Source organism: Anser cygnoides, chromosome 1, assembly GCF_040182565.1.
Source record: "Anser cygnoides isolate HZ-2024a breed goose chromosome 1, Taihu_goose_T2T_genome, whole genome shotgun sequence".
NCBI lineage: Eukaryota > Metazoa > Chordata > Aves > Anseriformes > Anatidae > Anser > Anser cygnoides.
This window is the reverse complement of record NC_089873.1, coordinates 180,960,647-180,982,988: the sequence shown is the minus strand read 5'-3', so window position 1 is coordinate 180,982,988 and position 22,342 is coordinate 180,960,647. Positions and strand designations below refer to the sequence as shown.

At 39.1% G+C, this 22,342-nt stretch overlaps 1 protein-coding gene across 7 annotated transcripts in view; it reads left to right on the top strand.

Annotated features, from left to right (window-relative positions):
• ENOX1 (ecto-NOX disulfide-thiol exchanger 1) overlaps window positions 1–22,342 on the top strand; it is a 364,265-nt gene that overhangs the window by 79,974 nt on the left and 261,949 nt on the right. For 2 of the 7 annotated variants that reach the window (XM_066988327.1, XM_066988333.1), the window contains exon 3: window positions 548–625. The exons of the other annotated variants lie outside the window; for them this stretch is intronic. The gene's annotated coding sequence lies outside the window, so the exon portion shown is untranslated. The remainder of the gene's footprint in view (window positions 1–547; window positions 626–22,342) is intronic. 7 annotated transcript variants of the gene reach the window in all.

The window sequence follows — 22,342 nt, the reverse complement described above, 5'->3', positions numbered from 1 at the left end:
TAGCATCGACATGGGTAGGGAAAAACAGCTGAAGAGATTTCGGGCCTAGGGTTATTTCTGTCAGGAAAATGGAGCTAGATAAAGATATATATATAATATTTAAAGCTGCTGGGCAATGGCAGGCTATTTGCAGGCAGCTGCATGTTCAGCCTTTTTGGATGGAATGGTTAAGTGGCTAATTAAGTGGACAAGGCAGATCTCTGTATGCCCTTAGAGAGAAGTCTGCCGTGCCTCAGCTTCCCATGAAAATGTTGGCAGGGATGTTGGAGCTGCAACAATCTCATTGTGAGATGCAGTGCTGGTTATGATATGGGCTTGCTAGAACCCGTTTTACTGGATTTTACTCAGTCACTGACACCCACAGAGAAACATAAAAAGTTTGTTTTTTTTTTTAAAGCTGCAATTTTGAAAACTGAAATTAAGTCATCACATTCAATTGAATTTCTTTCCTGGTTGTTCCAAATTATTACTGCATTTGTTTAGAAGTATTTTTTTCTCTTTCTTTTCTTTTAATGATTTTCATGATTTTCTTATTTGATTTGTTCAGTGTCATCAGCTGTACTGACCGAACAGTTGTTTCCGTGGTGACAAATTGCAGTGTTACAAGCATCCTTGAATGAATCAGGTAAAAGAAACAGGTCAACTAAAAATGAAGAAAGTTTACTTACAAAAAATAAGCCAGAAATGTTGGGTAAAAATTTGGAGGAAAATGGCTTGGGAATCTAAAAATTATTGTAATAATTTTTTTGTATTAATATTATTATTAATAATTTTTTTGTAATAAAAAGTTGAGTCTTCCATACAGCCAGAGACATCAGTATGGCTACTAGGACCATGAAGCACAAAGGAATGTATCTCTCCACAACTGGTAACACCAAAGAGCTGGAGAACTCTTCAAATAGGTAGCTAGTTCCATAATACGACTGACTGAATGAAAAACAAAACACAAACAAAAACAAAACAAAAAAAATCCAAACCTCTTCTTACTCATCTTTTAAACTGATAATAAGTATTAAAGTTCATTGTGATTAAGGTCTTTCTCCTTAATAAATTCCATCTTAAAAGATTTTGAGTACTTGCCATATCACAGATTCAATTCTGATGCCATATTGGCAAGACCCAGGAGCTTGTCCACTGGAAATGATGGAGTTGCATCAGCCTTATATAAATGCAGGTGAAATCTGACTTTTGTTCAGTATATGTAGAAGAGAATGTAGGTCAAAATTTAGCAGGCCCCACATGGTACTGTTGTACGGTATGCTATATCGTCATGGAATTAATTATTATTTGGGGTGCATGCTAATAAAGGCAAAAAGACCCTCCACGTATACAGCAACAAGAGTTAATTCCATTCCTGTCATGACAGCTTTCAGTGGGAATATTGTGCCTTGCCTTGGCTCAGACGTTATTTCCAATAAATATGGAAATAATGGCTCACAGTGCTGCAAACTGTTAGGAGATCTCATGGGAAATCTCATCAGATTATGTGATAGGTTTGAAATTAATCCATGTCCCCACTGCATTTACACAATATAAAATTGTCTCTCAGATGGCTTGTAAGGAAAGGTAAACACTACCATCCTAAATCAGCAAGGGGATGTGCTGCAATACATTCTCTTGGAAGAGACTACATTTCTTTGTATTGGTACAAGACATAGACAAAATGATTGTATAACTTTCTTACACTGCAAACAAACTGCTGTCTGGTTTGTAACCTCGGTATAGAAAATTATCATCTTTCTTGTGAATCTCCTTGCCTCTAGTTCAGCAGTCATTAATTTTTATGTTATTCTTTTGAAAATCTGAAAGGGAAAAAAATGTTGAGAACTTCTTGCTTCTAGTTTGGGTGTTGCCCATGTGGATCCATCCATCCATCCATCTGCCATACTTAGATTGCTCTTTGGTGGAGACTTCCTTACAGCAGTGCTGTAGGCTCTTCATAGACTGTTCAGGTGTGCAGAACTGTGTCATGTTAGGCCAAAAACTGTCTTCCTACTGTCTTTCCACAAGGTGCAGGAGGTTATTGCCCATGCAAGTATGTATACTTCACTGTGCTTGTAAGTAGTGTCTATTTAAAGAAACTCTTCAGCCTATGGGTTGAGTTTCTTAAATCCTGAATGTTCTGGAGGGCATAAACTAAAAGCTCAATTATGAATCCTTACAAGATTTTAAACATGCAGGACAGATGTTCACTGGTCAAGAAGTCTTAAAAGGACTGGAAGAGAAATGATCCTCCTTAGTGACCCGTTCTACCCTAAAGCTTGAATACCAACACTAGGCAATTTTGGAGGTCCAAGACAAAAGGGATGTTAGCACAGTGTGAAATGCCATATGAGATGTGCAAGGGCTGCTAACCTGGACTGGAAAAGTGACTTTTTACTTTTTTTTTTTTTTTTTTTTTTTTGTGAATGTGGAAAGAAAACAGTGGAGACTATATTTCTGCAGCTTCTCTTTCCTCTCATTGATTTAATTTATTTTGTATCTGGTTTCCATATTTACCTCATGGAATTCTGTGAAACTTCCTTCTCATTGTAAAATCATTCATTTCTCAAAAAGAAATTTCTTTGCTCTTCATCCTCAAAGATTCAACAAAAACAGTGAAGAAACTCTAGGATTCTTTCGGATGGCTTTTTCCTTCCCCCGTAGACTGTCTACAAACCATGTTCTAGTTCTTCTTCCTTGTTGTCTGTGCTTGCCTTTACTCTTAAGAGTTAAGAGCCTCTTCCTTCCAATAACCACTACTTGTTGCAGGCAAAGGATTGATATGCAATCCCCTTTCTACCTTTCTGCCAATTTGGAAGGTTCACACAAGCATTTGGTACAAACAGTGGTTTTGATTTCCTATAAACTGTAGTTCTACTTAGAGCTTCTTTTTTTCCTCTCCATTTTGATAGACTGTTCTATCAGTGTATCAGCAGTCACATCTAACACTAGTGTTAAAATGCACTAGATACATGGCTCCCTTTAATTAATCACATAGAAAAGAAAACGAGAGAAAACCCACATAATCATTAATTTCTTCTCATACTACTGCTTCCTGGATTCCAATCGCCTTTATCAGCTTTTAAAAAACATCTGTGAGTGCAATTTAGAATCTCGTACATTCTATCTGATGGGTACAAATGCAACCACCTTCTTTCTACTTCTTTTTATTCATGGTAGATGGATTTTATATGTCATTTGTAATTGTATTTTTTCCCTCATGTGGAGTGAGGGAAGGGAAAGCTCTATTTAGCTCTTTATTCTTGTTTACTTTGTTGAGCCAAAGCAGTTTGAATGAGGCATGTGCCTTCCAAAGAGCCACAGTCTAAATTCTGATCAATTAATGACCAAGATTAATCACCAGGAAGAAATTATTCACTGTAAGGGTAGTGAGGCACTGGCACAGGTTGCCTAGAGAAGCTCTGGATGCCCCATCCCTGGAGGTGTTCAAGGCCAGGCTGGATGGGGCCTTGGCCAACCTGATCTAGTGGGTGACATCCCTGCCCATGGCAGGGAGTAGGAACTAGATAATCCTTAAGGTCCCTTCCAACTCAAACCATTCTATGATTCTATTATAAGATGACCAAAAAGAAAGCATAGATTAGTGATACAGCTGCTGCTGACAGCACATATACTGCACGGTGAGGTTGCAGCAGGGGCATCTGAAGAACCATTATTTCTGGTAATGATAAGTATCCAGTATTATCACTGATGAATACCATTATTACTGGTATGAGATGGAAATAAACCAGGTTGTATCAGAATCAAGACTGGCTTTGTAAGTGGCAGTCGAGGGAAAAACAATTCTTATTACTTATCAGATGAACTGGTTTTCAACTGAATTGTTTAGGCTTTTTTAACCTTATATACTGAGAAATTAATAATTTAAGTACATCTCTTCATGCTTTCTGAAGCTTCGAAAAATACAAACCTGAACAGCGTATGGTACTTAAAACTGTGTTTAGCATAGAGGTATTTATCTATTTGTCATGTGGAAGAAAAATTAATAATGTTCTTTGTGCATCAAAACTCCTATGCTGAATGTTTTCAGAAATTTCATTATGTAGAAGTCTTATAGAAGCTGTGCTGTTCAAAACATTTTTGTTTTCATGTACTATAATGTGTATTTGTTCAAACAAAGAAATGCTTATCTGTTGAAAAGATAGCAGTGATAAATTACTTTAGCTTTCGTGCTTACCTACTGTTTTCCATTTGGCATTAAATTTCTGGTTGAATCCAAGAGGTAAATAGATCTGGATTCAAAAAGTTGCCTTGATGCCTTTTTCAGCCAACCCCTGTGACCTGTTGATAAAAAGGAAATTTAGTCATCTAAAGGACCATCCTTCTTATACAGTTTAAACTCCACTAGATACTGAAAAGGTTGCAATTTTTACCATTGTCTTTGAACTGTATTAATTTTCAGAGGATGTGCAGGACCTCTACCTTTAGAGAAACAACACAGCACTTAGGATATCAACAGTGTAACTATCTGTTGAATCTAAACAGCATGCAAATTGTACTTCCCGTACTCATCCTATCTCATTATGGGTAATGCTATATATGCTCTGTTAATCCTTTTGAAAAAATTATTGACTCCTGAATAACTTTCTTTTACTACAATAACTCATACCTTCATGTGTTTGCATGTTGATTTTTTTTTTTTCTGTTGTTGACTTTTAAGTTCAAGGGCCTGTTTTATTCCTCATCAGAAAACAGATTTCTCTCTGTGCTTAAAATGAAGTATTCCGGGCTTGTGTGTTCCATGTTAATGGAGATTCATCAGACTCTCCTGCTTTCTCCTCACTGAATAAATGATGCTTATGCAATGTGCAGGATGGGAGCATACATAAACAGAAGAGTAACAAAACAGTTTAAAAAATAAAAGTCAACATTAGCAGTTAGCAGTATTAGCATATATGAATGTGTAAGAAAAAGTAATTAAGAATTCTTCTCTTGCTTGCCAATCTTTACCATGCATCAGTTGGTAGAATAATTATTTACAAAAAAAAGCAACATTGGCCTTCAGAAAGAAGATGCTATATATTCTGGCTGTGTCTTGAGGCCTGTATCTTCATCTTTATTTTATCTGGTCCATCTTGGCTGCCCAGTGAAGGATTGTAGACATCTGATTGTGAAGGAGATGAAGGAGCTAGCAGTACTTTAGCAGAAGTATTTGTTGTCTCGGGAAGAATAAATATGTGCACTTGACCAAACGCTTAACATCAGCATGTGTTTGTTTCTCTCTGATGAGTGTGAAAGGACTCCTCAGCAATCTGGACAGTGATATTTTATCTGACGAACAAAACCCAGCATGTCCAGAGAATCCTGCCTGCTATTTTTTTTTTATAAGTCAAAATCTCTGCAGAACAATTTTGTGTTACAATTTCTGTCACTGCTCTTTACTTCTGATGCCTTCTGATATGAATTGTAACTTTTGACTTCCATTCAAAGCATTAGGAGTCCTGTTTTTTGTGTATAAGTGCACACTGGTCTACTGACCAAAGCACAGAGTTCAAATGTTTGGGCAGTTGTTACTGCCCAAATGTTTGGGCAGTTGTTGCTACCACCAGCTCATGCTGTGACTTTCCTCTGGATGATGATGGTATTGGCCTGTGCTTCTCATTTTCCCCTCCCTTATATGAGAGCACTGATAATGATGATTGCTTATTTTTTAATGTTCTATGCTATATAAGCTGAGATACAGGACATCTTCTTAAGTACGGTAAAATTCTTCTTAGCTCAATAAACTACTCATTTTCAGAATTGTTATTAATATCATTACTATTATTATTTCTGGTTCCGTGCACTCCTAAAGGTTTTTTTTTTGTTTGTTTTTGTTTTTTTTTTTTCCTAGTGTAAAGTCCTACCTGGAACAGTGTACCTTACTTAGAGTAATGAAAGTCAAGGACATTGAGTACCTTGCAAGGCTGGCTCTACAACAAAGACAGTATTACGGTTACTTCAGTTCTGTCACAATTCAATCCCTGCCTGTGTAGAAGAGGTGTCTGACAAAATGATTTTGAAAATGCCACTTCACATTAAAAGTAGCAGGAGAAAATTGTCCCCAGGATGGTATTATCTGTGTGTAGCAAGTAGTTTAGCAAGAAGCTCTTCCAGATATACTTCTAGTCTTTTGAAGAAATCTGTATTTTGGAGTACATTAGCCTGCAGAAGGGAAGAAGCAGGGACGGTCTTAATAGATTTTTCCATTTAAACACAAACGTTTTCTCCTAACTCTAACTAAGAATAGAGGTAGTTCTTTTTTGGCAAGCAAATGGCTGTTAAGGGCACTTTGCTGGACGTGTTTGTGCTATTCTGTAATCTTGCTGTCCATTTATTGGTGGCCTGCACAAATGGGCACAATCCCCAGAAAAATAACAGCAGACATAAGTTAATTAAACAAAAGAACCACAGCTGTGTGTTGGTGGATGAGTAGAGTGAGCAGCTCACCTCCTGCTGACGTTGTGCTTGACTTTCTGTGTGAATTATTTCTGAACCCTATAGTCTTTAGGTGGGGGCAGGTGGTAGGTAGGAATAGGGGGATTTTGCCAGGAAATACCCACCCAGTTAACAGAGACAGGCTGCTATGATTCTGTTTTCCTGAAGGAAAAAAAATATATTTGATTTTATTGATAGCGTTTAGACTGGTAATTTGAACTCTGAGCAGAGCAGGCAAGCTATATTTTGTGGAGTCTAAGAGCGTTCTCTTTCTGGAAAATCTTTCTGAAATTATCACATGGTGAGTAGAATTTGATCCATTCTATAGATAAAAGAGGCTGCTGTTTACAAATATTATGATGAAGCATAGACATTGTCATGTCTAGATGGTATGATAGATTTCATTATATCCTGAATGTAATCCAAGCCTGTTAGAGACAAGTAAATAACCTCAGATTTCTTTCTTTTTTCTTATTTTTTTTTTCTGCCTGCCTCTCCTTTTCTTCTTTCCTTCATACAGCCTGAATTTTAACAATGGGTTTTTACAGAAGTCTTCGGTGACCCTTCACACGTAGCACTGCTCTGTGTGAAATTTTATTACAATGAAATCATCAGGGGAAAACAAGAAATCAATCCAGCCAGATAGTTATTACCGTGTTTTAGAAAGGTAAAAACCTTTGGAGAATAAAGTTGCAGTGGATTGATAATGTGTCACAACAGAGCTGTCTTTTCCCTGTGCCAGTCCTTTTCTAAGATGGTCATGAAGAGATGAAATACTCTGGCACCAGGCTCTTGCCCTCCTCTCCCCACGCCTCTAATAGTAGTACGATGTTTACTGTTGTTAGTAGCCACCTGCTTCCCTTCAAATCCTCCTCATGCAAAACACAGCCATTTCAGAACAGTCATTGTACGTTTGGAAACGGCAAAGCAATTCTCCAAGTCCCACTGATTATGTTGTATAGCAACCCTACTGTATGCTGTTTCTGCTGCTTGGAAGGCTGGTAGCTGCTTGGCAAGCTAAAGAAGAAGCTTCTTTCCAATAACTGTGTTTTTCTTTTATCCCAGAGTGTGGTATTATTTTTCTAGTGGTATGATTAGAAAAGAAAATATATACAAAGCTAAAGAAATATTCCAACATATTTATAATATAATATTATGATGGGCATTAAATAAAGTCATTCAAGTGCCTGAGTTCATTCAAATATATTTTTGGCTTTTTAAAAGAAATAATTTTTGCACAGAAAGTCTTGCCTGAATAGCAATTATTTGATTAAAAGAATACTGGCCCAGGTCTTGCGCTTGGCTTTCTATAAGCTTAAGCATGCAATCATTTTTTATTGCCATTGTTGAACGCAGATGGATTTAAATAGGGGTTCTCCCACATAGGTTCTTTAATGATACATTTAAGGAAGAGAGTGCCAGTGGATTGAAATGAAATCCAGAACCCACAGCTCCAGAAGAGTGTAGGATGGGGTCTGAAAGGAGCCCTGGTGCCGTTGGGAATGGCAGGAGCAGCATTACGCAGCAAGGAGACCAGAGCTGGAGTATTCGTGAGGATGGAAAAATATCATTCTTTCTTCTGAGAGCCCTTTGTTTTGGTTGGATATGGGCCCTGTTCTCTCTTAACCTATTGCTGCCTGTAACAATGCTTCTAAATGCAATTGGCACCCATTCCATCTGCCTGCATTCATTTATAGAAAGCAAACAGGGTTTCCAGGGTTCCTCAGACCCACCCTACCTAAGAAACAATTTCTTCAATGTGAGGAGAATAAAAAAATAAATAAAAATAATAACAACGACAAGAAAACATATGAAATTCATGCTAAAATCTTTGTAGAACTTCAAACAACCTGCATTCTGTCTATTGTAATCTGAAGTAATGAACTGGAAAAATATACTACATTTCTGCAGATCTTGACAAGGAGTAGATAACTGCCAGAGGTTGAGCTTCTGGAACTCTGGGCAAAGTTTCATGCTGCTGGAAATAGTTTTGTTTTGCAAAGTGAATAGTAGCTGATTGTTAAAGCATGGTCTGTGCTGATGGCAGGAGTATAGAAAATGGCTAAGACTCTCAAATTAAGTATAGTTTAAAATATGTTTTAAAGGGCAAGAATCCTGTGTGCAAAAGCACAAGTGGTGTGAAACTTCTTTTGCCAAGAATGTAACAAGCAGGGACTCGACAGATAAAGAACAAGCAACAAACAAACCCAGCTTTTCCGGAGGTGATGGAAATGTTCTCAGAGCAATGATGCAAGCCCTTGGTGATTCTGGGTGTGTCACCTACATCTTTCCCTTCCAAAGAAGTCCAGAAATACTTGGTGTGTCCTCATAGTCTGGAGTGACTTGGCAGGAGATGTCACCGAATGTTTATTTGAAATGTAGTTCCAGGGAAGTATGAGACATACAATCTCAAGATTACAAGAAGATCTGAAAATAAAAAAGCAGAAGTACAATTATTTACCTTAAGGCATCTGTATTTTTTTCAGGTTCAGAGAAAACCGATGTGTTTCTTGTCTGCTGCTGCTGGAAATTTTGCAGGGTTTATGTAGAAAGTATTATATTTATCAGCAGATAAATATCTTTAAATGGTGCCTAAAGGCCAGCAGACTTTTTAACAGCATTTTAGAGAGCCACCTCAATGATCTGCTCCTATTAATGTGACTGATATATTCTGAGAAGATCCTACTGTAACTCTCTCTGTTATTAGAGTTCTGGCAAATATAGGTACTGGGTCACTACTGTATTCTGCATGTGCTAAAAAGATGTTGCAATGTTTTAGGTCTGAAAAAGAAATGTGTGAATTATTATTATTATTTTTTTTTTCTCGGTGGCATTGTAGAAAAGAAGGTAGATTGTGTGGATCAGAGGAAGAAATCATCATTTCAAGTTTATTCCTTGTGGTTGGAGCTTTGAGGTGGAATGAACAGACATGAGTAAACTCAGTTCTCCAGGAGCATGTCTGTAGATACTGTAAAAGGACATGTTCTTTTTGTTCTACTTTCAAAAACACACAAACATGTCCAGAGTTAAAATCTCCTTTATTGTAATAAACATATATTTCAGAAAAAAAGTAAAGTAAAAATGCAATGGACCATGCATGGCTGTTGCCAATGGACTCTTCCAGAGACAGGAAAAAATATTAAAGAGAAACTAGCATCAAGTAGTAGAACATCTGTAGGAATTTCACCACCATGGGTCTGCATAAAATCAATACGCTTAAGTAATTCAGCTTCAGATGTTCGGGGTTTTATCGAGTCCATTCACTTTGTAGATCTTCTGGGTTAGTATAAACTGTTTCTGTTATACACCTTGCAGGAACCCAGGAGGTTCAACATCCCTGGAGAAGATGTTGAACAAAGATAGTTTCCAGTAGAGAATCCCTGCTGCTCATTTGTTTTGAACATCAAGCAAAAAAAGACTTGGTCATCATTAGATTTCCCAAGTTCAGAGTATTAAACAAGGTTAAAACGTGAGTTATTTTTTCATCCAGATGATGTGACTCAGTGGGAGATGTGTGTGTCTATTTCAGGACACAATCTGACCTAAATTCACATCTCGGTCAGGTTTGCATCCTGACTTCTTATTTTTGGGAACTAGAAATTATCTCTGTACCATGGTCTGAATAAAAATTGCTGACAAATCAGTGCTAGGGATTTGTATTTAAGTTCACCATGTTTCTTAGCTGATCTGTTTTGTTTGTACATGGCTGTAAGTGGGTTCCCCAGTGATGATTGGTGTCTCAGGAATTTGAGGCTGTTTGTGGAAGGACTTATTATCTAAAGGGAGCAAGTGCTAGGGACAGGAATGGAGAGGCTGGACTTTATCTTTGTAGACAGTGAAGGAGGGAATCATTTTGCAAATAACTTTCAGATGCAGCAGTTGTTTCATCTTCATTGTCATCATTCTTTGCGTGAAGATTAGCAGAAAGGGGAGGAGGGGTGAAAGGTCCCTAAAAGGGAAAAAGAAACCGAGGAAAAAGGTAGAAGAATATAAAATGGAGAGAAGTAAAGAGGAGGTGGAAGAAGTCTGCCAAGGGATAGAGAAAAAGGCTGGAGTACATATGGTAAAGCCCCTGTCAGGCACTGTGTTAGTCTTCCTCGCACTTAAAGGGGAGCTTGCTCCATACTAGCAATTACATCTAGCTTGTTAGGGGAGCTCTGGGTAGCAATGAAGATGTAATGGCATAGACTCCAGCCTGGCCGATCAGGGATCCTAAAAATGTATTTTGGATGCTGTCACACTGCTATTTGTTTTAAGAATGGTTACCAGCTAGGAAAGATGAATTAAGGTAGCAGCAATGTCTCCAGTCTGCAAGCATACCTTTGTTGCTTTCTTCCTTTCCCTCTTTCCTCTCCCTCACCCAAAGGCTTTTTCTCCTTGTTTTTTCCTACTAGATAAGGGTCCCTGACTAAATACGTAGCAAGCAAGACTTGCTGAAGCAAATTCTTGACCTGACTTCAATCCAGCTTCAAATTTGTGTATGAAAATGTAATAGGGTAATTTATCACCTTTATTCAGGTAAACAGATAACATTTCGGGCAGCTAACAACCTTCATTTGTATGCAGGAAGTTAGAGGGAAGTTAGGCTCTTAGATAGCAGGGCCTTTCCCTGCCTGATGAGGATTACTCAGAAGGGAATAATCATCACTCACAGTTTTCCACCGTCAACTTTACCTGATAATGGCAGGTAAATCATAGAGCAGAGCATGGTGCTGTCCTCTATCTTTGATACTTGTAAATGTAGCAGTTCTTCAGCAAGCACCCAGTTAACCCATACAGGACTTTCTTTCAGTACAGCTTTTAAAATTAAATAAGGAGTTTGAAATAACCATGCTCTATATAAGAGCAAACAATAAAGCACATGTGGAGGAAGCTTCATTAAGATCGCTTGACCTATAAGCAAAATGAAAAGGAGGACAAGACAGGCTTTCCCAGTGATTTACTTTCTATGCCCATGAATCATGTTTTCTTCCTCTGTTATTGTGATTGCATTTTTTTTTTTCCTCAGCACTGCTTGCCCTATCATTATGGGTAGAAAAAGTAAAGGGATTGTGATATTTTCTCAGCAGTGATGAAAGGAACAGGACATTTCAAGGACATGCTATAAAAGTTGTTAGGACTGCAAGATGCTGTAGCTTCGTCAAGAGGAAACTACAGTGTATGGTCTGTACTGAATTAAGCAACATGCTGAAGGATGCTAGCTATACCATAAGTGATACCGATCTTGCACATTTACTTTTAAACTTATCAATTTTATTAACGCTACTGTTTTCTTCACCATTTGTGGGTGTGTAGACTTTTAAGGCTGTAAGCCCCATGAAAAGGAGCTCTGGGCAGTTCACATTGCTGAAGAACATGGCAAAAGACACTGTTTAAATATTTACCAACAACAACAGAGGGTTGTTTGAAAAATAACTGTGTGTTTCTGTGTGTTGTCTTCAAGGGGCTTACTGAAAAAAAAAAAAAAGAAATGAGGGAACAAAAATTTGAAAATTGTAAAGAGCTTTCAAAATGCTAAGGAGCATTTTAAGGAGTATATTAAGGAGTAGTTTAAGGAGTATATTTTAATATGAATTGATGTGGGTTGGCTTTTTCCATATTTTTGGTAGAGAGGAAGGGAAAAGAAAGCAGGAGGGGCCACAGTCGACTAGAAGCCTTGGGAATGTAAACCACAAAATAAGAACAGCAGATGAGAAACAGTGGCTTCTGACTTCCTTCATATGAGCAGAAATACATCAACTTAATAACATTATTTATAACTCCTCTTTTGGGGACATGGAAGAAAAGAGCATGGAAGTAATTATTACTAGTGAAAAAAAAAATCCACAGGACGACATTTGTCCTTGGTAAAACGTTTCTCCATATTGCTTTGTGGTTTCTATTTATCCAGACAAATTATTCCCAAGACATAAAGCAGCACTTCTGACATCATGTGAGATTACTGTGCAAGACTATAATACGGATGTGGCTTTGTCATGAAAGAGGAGTGTTCCTCTGGCCATGCAGCAGAGCTGTTTGCTGGCCAAAGGGAAGGATGTTGTTTCCTCACGATATTCCAAACTTCAAGCTGTAGCTCCCTTCAAAAATAATAACGATTAGGAAATTTAATCCAATTATACTAGCAGGTTGGAGAATCGCTGGGCTTTCACTGTGTGAAATATTAGTTGAGCTATGCAGTTCTGAATAACTATAGAGGATTTAATTATGACAGTTACTGGTGTTTTTCAGAACATCAAAGACCTAGCTAGCAGATTATGCAGCAGATGTATTACATGAAGTAGAAGTTGATGACGATTTTCTGGATATTTGTTTTGTGTACCAAATAAGAACATAATTATTGAATAGGCTATATTACAGTTGATACAGCTTTTTATTTTTCTTTTTTATTTTCTTTTTTATTTTTCCCAGTAGTTACATTTATCTGGTAGAAGATAAATTTGCCCTTAACAGAAACTGTGGAAAAGGAGCATTGGCCTCTAATTAGCTCAGTACACTGAACATCGTACTAGCAAGCATGTAGTTTGCTATGCACCAAAGCTAAAGATAGGTTGGTTTGTCTTAAAGTTAATGTTTTCTAACTCATGCAACCTCAGTAGTATTTTTCTTCTAAAAGAGTTTAGTCAGTAAGTGTAGTACAAATCTTCTCAAGCTCTGCAGAAATGGCAGGAGCCATAGGCTGTTATCAGCAGAGTAAACACAGGTCATTCACAGGTGGACTGAAGGATCTTCTTTTCCATTTTGTTGTCAAAATATCCACAGGCAGCAAGAAGGCAATCTAACTTTTGTGGGGCTGTTTTATTAACTGGAAGAAGCTTGTGAAATTTTTACATATGAGCTGTACTGTGAGGTCTCAGCATTTCCAAAGAGAGCAGCCACAGTGAATCAAGTTTGTGAGAGGTCTAAGCAGACATTATAGTACTCTTGCCACACATACCGTGTCTGCTGCTTTTCCACAGTGTGCAAACGGTCAGTGTTATAAACACCGATCTCATCCTGAACTGGATAAACTCCTGTGCTGGAGTGTGGACGCGGTAGACCAACAAAATGATGACAGTGCAGTTGTTTTGTGCCTCTGCCACATGCCAGCCTTTCTTCTGCTATAAGAGAAGGAAACCCCACTGATATTGGTGGGATCACTCCAGTTTTTACCAGCAGCAGTGTTAGACCTCTGGCATTTGAGTGCAACACAACTTGAGGAGACTTGGGGCTGTCATAGTTCCCAGAGAGTCTCCAGCTGAGGGGAGTCTTGTTTATGATGTCCCAAGGGAAAAAAGAAAAAAAATACAAAAACAAAAGGCATGATCTGAGAGAAAAAGCTTGCTATGTTCAGAGCAGTGTATTTCCTAATGATAGCACTGTGTATGGTAACAGATATTCCTTCTGTTATCTGCCACAGATAGCTTAGATTAAAAGTAGTATATGAGTGTGAAAACATCCCTTTTTATGGTAGCAGTGTTGGAAGAATTTTTCTGGGAAGAGTGCTGAACTTGTAGATATTTGCTGGGGTCCTTCTGGCCTAGCAGGCCTTTTCCAATTCTGTAAAGCTGACAACAGTTAAGGGAAAAGATGAACAGCCTTTGCTGGGACATGACATCAATTGTCTGAGAAGTGGAAGCGGGTCATTCTAGACATAAAATTTAATGGAAACATGTTTTATCAACATCAAGACATTTGAGGACCCATCTGCTGAGGGTGTGTCCACTTCTTCTGCCATGACATCTGTTTAGAGGCAGGAGTAAAATTCCCCTCGTGAATCACGCCAGCGCTGCAGAGCTGGGAAAATGCTGTTCCTTCTCTTTCTCTCGTTATGTTTGGTGTCTCACCCTTGAATGGGAAGTACAGGAGTTTAGTAAGGGTCTCCATGGGAAAGAAGGTCTTAAAAAACGTTGGGAGGAAACAACTGGTAAATTCTCATATCATAGATGCTGAGAAATTTATCTCTCATTGTGGTACTATTAAAGTAGCTGAAAACTGCTTATTTTCTAAAACACAATAGAAGAGATTTTTGTGAGGAATCCTTTCCAAAAGGGAATAATGAATAAAAAAAAGTGGAAGGCAAAACGAGGGATTTTGTTTCTGAATCATAGATACAGTGCATTACACAGATTAGAATGGAAAAACTGTTATTTAAAAATGATGTTCAAAATATGATAGTTGGGGCTAGTTCATTTTCTCTTCTACTTGGGTTTGAACATTTCATGTCCCTTGGAAATTAGATATTGAAACTAATGTTCCCAGTAATAATGCATTAAGCTGGAAAGTGCTGGATCTCAAGCATATTAAGCAGTAAATACTCTGCATTTTTATTGTTGCCACATACCTTTTGATAGTCAGTCCCATAATGATACAATATTATGCCTAGAACTGATGTGTTTATTGTTCTAAAAAGATGAATAGGCAGATGTTGACCCTGGCTGTCAGATAGAAGGGAAGATTTCCAAAGTATTAAATGTGATATTGAACTTGCTGCATTAAATGGTCTATCTTTATTTTGGCTAGGTTTTTTATCTGCTAATTGTGATCTGTAAGTCCAGTTACAAATATATTTTTAAAATGCTGTCAGAAAATCAAATTCTCTATTTACATTCATATTGGACAGAGAATCAGCTCAGTGTCTTGTCTTATCATGACATCCTGAGCACTTCAAATTGCTTTTACATCTGTGCATTTTGAGGTGAATACTACTGTAAAATCCAGATCACTTTAGCTGCACTAAAGCTGAAACACAGTCTTGGAGGTTTTTGGTAATATATATAACCTCTGAGTTACAAAAATCACTTTCCTGAAGGCAGGCTTTCTTAGCATGGGCACAATCTTACAGGAAGATATCGAACTGTTCTTTTTTATAGAGTGGAGCTGTCTCTGTCTCACACTTTGCAGCTCAGATAATGGGCAGATGAAGCACAAGACTACTGCTGAGGGCATAAGCATATCCTTAAAGGGATCTATTTTGTGGAATTAGAGAAAATAGAGTCTGTTTGGAATAATCTAACTAAACTATCAAATATTCAAGTTACATTTATTTTCAGTCGACTGTGGAGGTAAGGAGATTAGTGCTTGCCTACAGAGGAATCACATTCTTCCTTTCAAGTTGTTACAGTATGTACAGTTGAGTAGGCATATCTGTACAGCTGAAATGAGAGAACTGTCTCTCGTTTGTTTTCTCCAGCCAAGCATAGATCTCTAATTTTAAGGGCATTCTACTCTTGATTTAGATTTGTTTATTTTAGTTTTACAGGCCCCATTTTAAATCCATTTTAATGAGCTGTTTATGCAGGGATAGTATTTTTAATATATGTTTAGGTTCTGTGCAATGCTAAGTCAGGCAATGATGCATGGAGAGGGCATGAATTAATAATATGGCAAAGGCAACTGAAATATCTATCTCCGATACACCAGCCAAACAAGGTTTTGACGTGGGTGCTTGTCTGACAGTTTGCTTTCCCTTGCCTGAGTCTGACAGCCCTAGCTGCTGTTCTTCCCCTCAGGGGTGGCTGATTTTGCCAACATCGCTGCATCCTGGAGCTAGTTAGGACTCCCAGCCTGGTTCATGAATGGTCTCGATGACACTGTGGCTGCGAGTGTGGGATGAACATCAGGGAGCGGAGGAGTGCCAGGAACCAGCATTTCAACCCGTATGCCATCTGCAGGACAGGCTTTCTGCACTTAGCTCACTCTGTATGGGTGAAGTGAAGTAGAATAGTAGTAAGACTCAAGCCAGCATGTCTAATTAGCACAGTAATCAGCTTCACTCAAGGCCGTAGTTGGCCAGCTTGAGAACCTCTGCAAGTATTTGAGAAGTGTTGCTAGCAAACTTCCCAGACGCAGCTCTGATAGGGAGCACGGCGTGTGGATATTAGCTGGGCAGACTTTTCGGCTGCTTGGTTTGCCTGCAGCTTTTCCAAATACAGCAGATCTGCATGGGCCAGTTCAGCAGCCTGACCCAGAACACAGGGTATGACAAGGCCTTTTTGATGGCCTTTTTGTGTGCCTGCTTCCTGACCACTCAGAAGGAGTTTCATAATGTCTCCAGACATATCTTGAATATAATAACAAGAATAATTAAGACTCAAATACCAATTTGGTGCTCTGACCATCTGGGATCCAGGCTGAGAGATGAGATACAGTACAGACCCTAAAGCTATTAGTAAGGTAAGCTTTCTTACTCCTTTTTGTAATTAATTTAAATGGTTCTTAAATGATTTTTTAAATGAGTTCATGCTCACAACAGCTTTGAAAGTCTGTGTCTTTCCAGTGGGATCTGACTGCTGTTTCTATTGCTGTGTCTTGGTCTGGTTTGCAGCTGGAAGAACTGAACCTCCATATCAGCTGAGTGAAACCTCAGCACAGTGGTAAAGGAAAGCAAACAGAAATAGTCGGAAGCTTTCTGAACACCATTTAGAGAATCCCTGTTCTAATATATGGACCTCAGAGAGAAAAATAAAATAAAATAGACAGGTAGGAAGAGGGTATTACATGTGTTTTATTAGCGTAAATGTGATGGCTAAGGTACTTGCTTGTAAAGAGGCTGCTGAGCATGAAGAAGTGTATGAAGAAGTTAAAGCTGATGAAAGTGTAATCCACAGTAGTGTTTCGTGGAATGTCACATTTTAATAGGGTTTTCTTTTCACCCAGTAGAATATCTCAGAAAGGTTTTTTACCTACTAAGGCAGGAGAATACATAAGGGAAGAACTGAAAGAGTGGCAGAGCCAGAAGAGTTAATTGTGGGCTCACCTTCGGACTTTTCCATCACAAGTATTGCACCAGAGTAAAGAGATGTAGCAACCAAGCCATTTCTTCTCCAACCTATGGCATGGTACCATTGCCAGACCCATTAGATTCACTGAGAGACGGAGCTAACAGTATCAGGTGCAGTGCTATACTGATGCAACTGAGCGACTTTCAGTGCCAGGTTAAGGCAGGGCTGCACTGCTCCCTGTGACCGTGGCAGTTTGGTTGGAGTTAGGAGAGTTTATGCTGAGGCTGTGTGTCAAGCACTGAAGTGCTTGATAAATCTTATGCCTCCTTAGCTGGGGAAAGCCTCTGGTGGGTGTGGTGAAGTTAGATTTCTAAAAACATGTACAGAAGGACCAACTAAAATGAATCCCAGATAGGAGCAAAGGGAAGAGGGAATCAGTCCCTCCAGATGACAGTGTGGGTTCAGCAGGAAAGGAAAGGAAAAAATGCTGGCTGTTTCCTTGGGCTTTATTCAAGTTACAGGTGAAGCTGGGGTAGGTGAGAAACTATCTTATTTAAGCACGGGCACAGCGTTTTGTCCAGATGAGTAGTCTATTACTGACTATACCATTGTTGTTTCATGAAAAAAGTTGGGTTTCTGCCTCTGTCTTTGTTACAAGAGAGATAATGTTCATCATGACAGCAGTCAACCTAGTAGCCGCACCACAGAGGACAAAATCAGCTCTTGGCAGCCCTGCTATTAGCAACTTTGCCCCATGCTTTGCTGTAGCTGTGACTGCAGCAGCAGCAGTTTGAATAGTTGATGGTGCCCCAGGTTGTGAGCTGAGCCCTGATACTGAGTTCTGGCTGTGTCTTTTAGAGGGCAGCCAGATGATGTTTCTAAAATGCCATCAGGTTCAAGGCTGTTGGTCACATGGCTAGAGATTTTAATCTAAAAAAGCACAAGTCACCAGCAAGGTTTAGGATTAAGGCAGTGAAAAGACGTTCTTGTCAGGGCCTCCAAAAGATGTATTGTTCTACTGGGGACGCTTTTTTTTTTTTTTTTTTTTTTTTTTTTTTTTTTTTTTTTTTTTCCTGTTTCTCTATGCCTCATGAACCTGAAATCCCCACTTGAAGATCTGCTGCCCAGTGGGAGATTTGGAGTTAGCCTGTGCAAATCTGCCAGCTGTCTTCAGACCTGGGTTTACCGGCCTGATCTCAGCTGGCAGCATTCACAGTCCATGCTGCTGAGAATTACCAGCCCCAAGAACAAGCAGCGTCACCAAAAAGTTAGTTCAGTGGTTTGGGTTTCGGTCTGTCCTTTGTAACTGCCTCTTGGATTGGATATGGACCTGTAAGGAACCATATGAGGTACTCTGGGAAGCTCTGTCAGAGGGAGAATACCAGGTTGCCAGTGGGAATTGCTGTTGAGGCTTTCCACACCAGCTTCCCAGCCCTTTTAAGCTTATTGCCAGGCTATGAGCCAGGAAAGTTCCTACTCAGTTCAAGCATACCAGAGTGTGATTCCCTGGTACGTTAGCTGTGTCTGGGGGATGCCTCATGGTAAGAGGATGACTGTACGACTGCGTACAGATGAGAAGAGTGCAAGGAGGAGGGAATAGGGGCTGGCATGACTTGACAGTTTGGTTGTGAGACACTGGCATCCCTTCCTTTTTCTTTCCCTTACCTGGGGAGCCAGACAGCCCTTCAGATAGTGACTGAGGAGCTTCTCTTCAGCACCTTTTCAGAGTCCCAACAGGAGAAATGAATAAATTTGTCCAGGAGAAATGAATAAATGAATAAATAAATAAACTAGCAAATGAAACAAACCAAAATCACCAGCATAAAAATCAAACCACTGGTGGGGAAGCAGGAGAGCTTGGTAGTAAGTGGGTCACATCTAGGACAGACAGAGTATTTCTTGGCCTATAACAGATCATTTCAGCCCTCGGGTGCTGTTCACAACAGAGGAATTGCATTGCATTGGTGCTTAAACAAGAGGACAGGGTGACATCCTATAAGAGTTTTCCACTACCTGTGAGGGACTGAGGCAGTCACCCCCCTGAGAATTTCAGAGTATCTTCTTTTGCTGCATGGGACCAACTGGCTTGAAGCCTTTGAAAAGCCAAGAACAGGAATGGTTCAGCCCAAATTGTGTTGCAGATATGTAAAAAGTAGGACAGCCCATTTGGAGATTACACAGACTGGCAATTTCGTTCACCAAAAATAAAAAGTGACCCTCCAGGATGGTTCCTGTGTAGGCTTACCATCCTTCCTTGCCCCAGTCTAGAAGTCTTCTGGATGGTTAAGAATATTCTCTTGGGATGAGAGAAAGGAAGTCCCAAAAAGGTGTCTTGGTGTCCCAAGAGTACCAGCTTGTTGTAGCTGTGGTGTATGTGTGTGTGCAGGTGTGCAGGTGTGTGGTGTATGTGAGCAGGAGGGTAGAGCACTGGAGAGATCACTGTTGCTGAGGGAAAGTCCAGCCCCTCAGCCCTGCAGTATGACCTCTCAGTCCTCTACTCCTTCCCTTGCAAATCTTCATTTCTTACTGCTTTTTTTTTCCTCTCTGCATCACTCCATTTGTCACTTAATCTGAACTTGGCTTCAGTTGCATCAAAACCCATCACCTGCTGCCCTTCTGCCCATCTCTCTGGTCCCACTTTCCTTAATCTATTCTTACTCCCTACCTTTCTCATATGCTCCCAGGGGAACACAAATTGCTGCTAAATGCTGAAAAACAAACAAACAAACAAAAAGTAACATTAGTGTGTGAATGCAGTGAATGTAATTAGCCATCCAGTCTCATTAGTCTTGTCCTCTCTTCCCCTTCTCTCTCCATTTCACTTTGCTGTTCTCTCTCATTGTTTCACTTCTGAAATAGGAGTAAATGCCTCGTGGCAGAGGACTGTCTTTTGCTTGTTTAATTTAAGTGTAGAATGCTGAAACACTATAGCATGTTGCTGGAACAGTGTATCTTATTCACACTGGTGAAACAACAGATCACTGTGAGAGGAAATGAAATGACTAATAGCAACCGGCCAGCTCTGCTCTTTTGACAGGCCAACTTGTTGAGAATGGTTTGGTGGCTGATAAGATAACGGAGTGGAAAAGAGACACCGAGAGATCGTTTCATTGAAACTTTAAAAAAATCTCATACTCTGTAGATTGGTTGATGTTCCGCCTTAATATTTCAGTTTTATTATTAACCAGAAAAAACTAAAACTAAAATAAAATAAAATAAAAAAGTCAGAGTTCCCAAGGCGCAGCAAATGAAATTAAAGTTTCCAAGGCACAACAAAACAAAACAAAACAGCCTAAATAAAATTATGCTTGAAGACATGCATAATGTATTAACTGTATTTTGCTTCATTTGTTAAGAGCAAAAGAGAACAAATAACCAGAATTTTGGCCCCTTATGGGCCTTTGTCAGGGACACACTTCTCTGAGCTGTTCAATGGGGGAAAAAAATTAAAAACATTTTTTCATAAGAGATTTCAAGCTGTCCTACAAATATATATCATCTATTACATGTTTTCTATTCTATTTGGAGTAGAACATTACCAGCTCTCTGGTTAGCTGGATAAAATTTATGCCACAAATAAAGTATTTGGTTTAAATCTGCAAGCTTGTCTCTAGAAACACATCCTTTGCTCATGAAAGTGAGTGCTACTGAACTGTGCAGTCCGATTTGCGTGCACATGGGCTGTCAGGATAGGACCTTTAAAGCATAGCTTCTATGATATCAGCCTCAAAATTGCTGGTGAGAATTTAGAAGCTTTTTTCCCCTTCTTAGTCAGAAATCCTCTTACAATAAGACCTTGAGAAAAATAGATTTAAAGACTGTATTTTAAAATAATTTTGTTGTTATTGTTGTTTTTGTTGTTCTGTTTTTCTTCCTCGGGCGGATTGCCCTGAAGATGTGTTAGAAATTAGAGCCTTATTTCCAGTGCAGAAACAACCATTCTCGCTTCAGTGTTGTCCTTAACCTGACTCCTGTTCACACACTGTCTAGTCAACATGCAAATGTCTGGTGTTTTGTGCCAGAGCTTGCCAGCCCAGCCACCACTGGAAGTTTGTAGGAAACATCATCCAAATATGTCCTCAACGGAGCAGTGTGGGTTTTCTAAGGGACTTTATATCATCTTATGTATTTAAAATGCTATAAATATATGCTCTGGTGCTGTTGACAGATGGAAACTAGCGTTTTTAACAAGTTGATTGTAAAGGTGGCAGATTCCAGGAAAACAAAACAAAACAAAACAGATTTTCTTCTAATTCTAATTCATGTTGGTTATACATCTGTATACACGGTAGGAATTTCAAACTTTTATCCAAAGTGACATTTGCAGAAATCTGGGTATTTGTCTTTGCAGCTGGAGAACACGTACAAATGTAGAAGCTTATATATCAGAGAAGTGCCCCACTTGTCCATTTGCTTGTATTTGTGGGGTGTAAAGACATCATACGCTGCCAGCCATGCAGACTGTCACTGTTTTTGGAAATACCTTATAACATGTTTCTTTTCTCACTATTATTTTTTTTTCTTTTATTATCTCTAACATGCAAGTGTGTTTGCAGACACAACAGTTCAGCAGCAGAAATGGCTGCTACTCATTGAAAATATGGCTCTTAAGACTAAGCTACAGGAGGCCCTTTCTCTATATTCTCCAGAGGTGACCTCTGTTTGTACTAACACAGTCTTCAGTACAACGCTTGCCTATGCTTGCAGCTTTGCCACTATTCCATCATTATTTCCATTGTTAGCTCATGGCACAGATGCCTTAGTGATGGGCACATTACGAATGCACATGCAAGTCACTTGCAGGCACCAGAGGAATCTGTTTTGTACAAAACATGACCTTAATTTGCGTGACTGTGGTTGCTGGAGTGCAAACGTTTTGCAATGCTACTGTATGAGCAAGAACAAGTACTTCAAGGATTACTTCCAATACAGAATTCTTGCTGCTGCTTTGTGTTCAGTGCATACAGGCTGGCTTTGCAGAAACTTTGCACGTGCAAGGCTATAGACATGTAAAAAAACGCCTTTGAGATTTTCCCTCGAAGATACACCCTGATATATGGTTGTTGTGTTTTGGGTGGTTTGATTGGTTTGTTTTTATTTAATTCAAGCTTTTCTTTGCTGAAAGATTTTTGCCACTAGTTGCAGGCTTCAGAGTCAGTGGTAACATTGCAAAAGCACGTCCGAAATGTAACTGTGAATGTTTTAGGATCCTAATTATACTT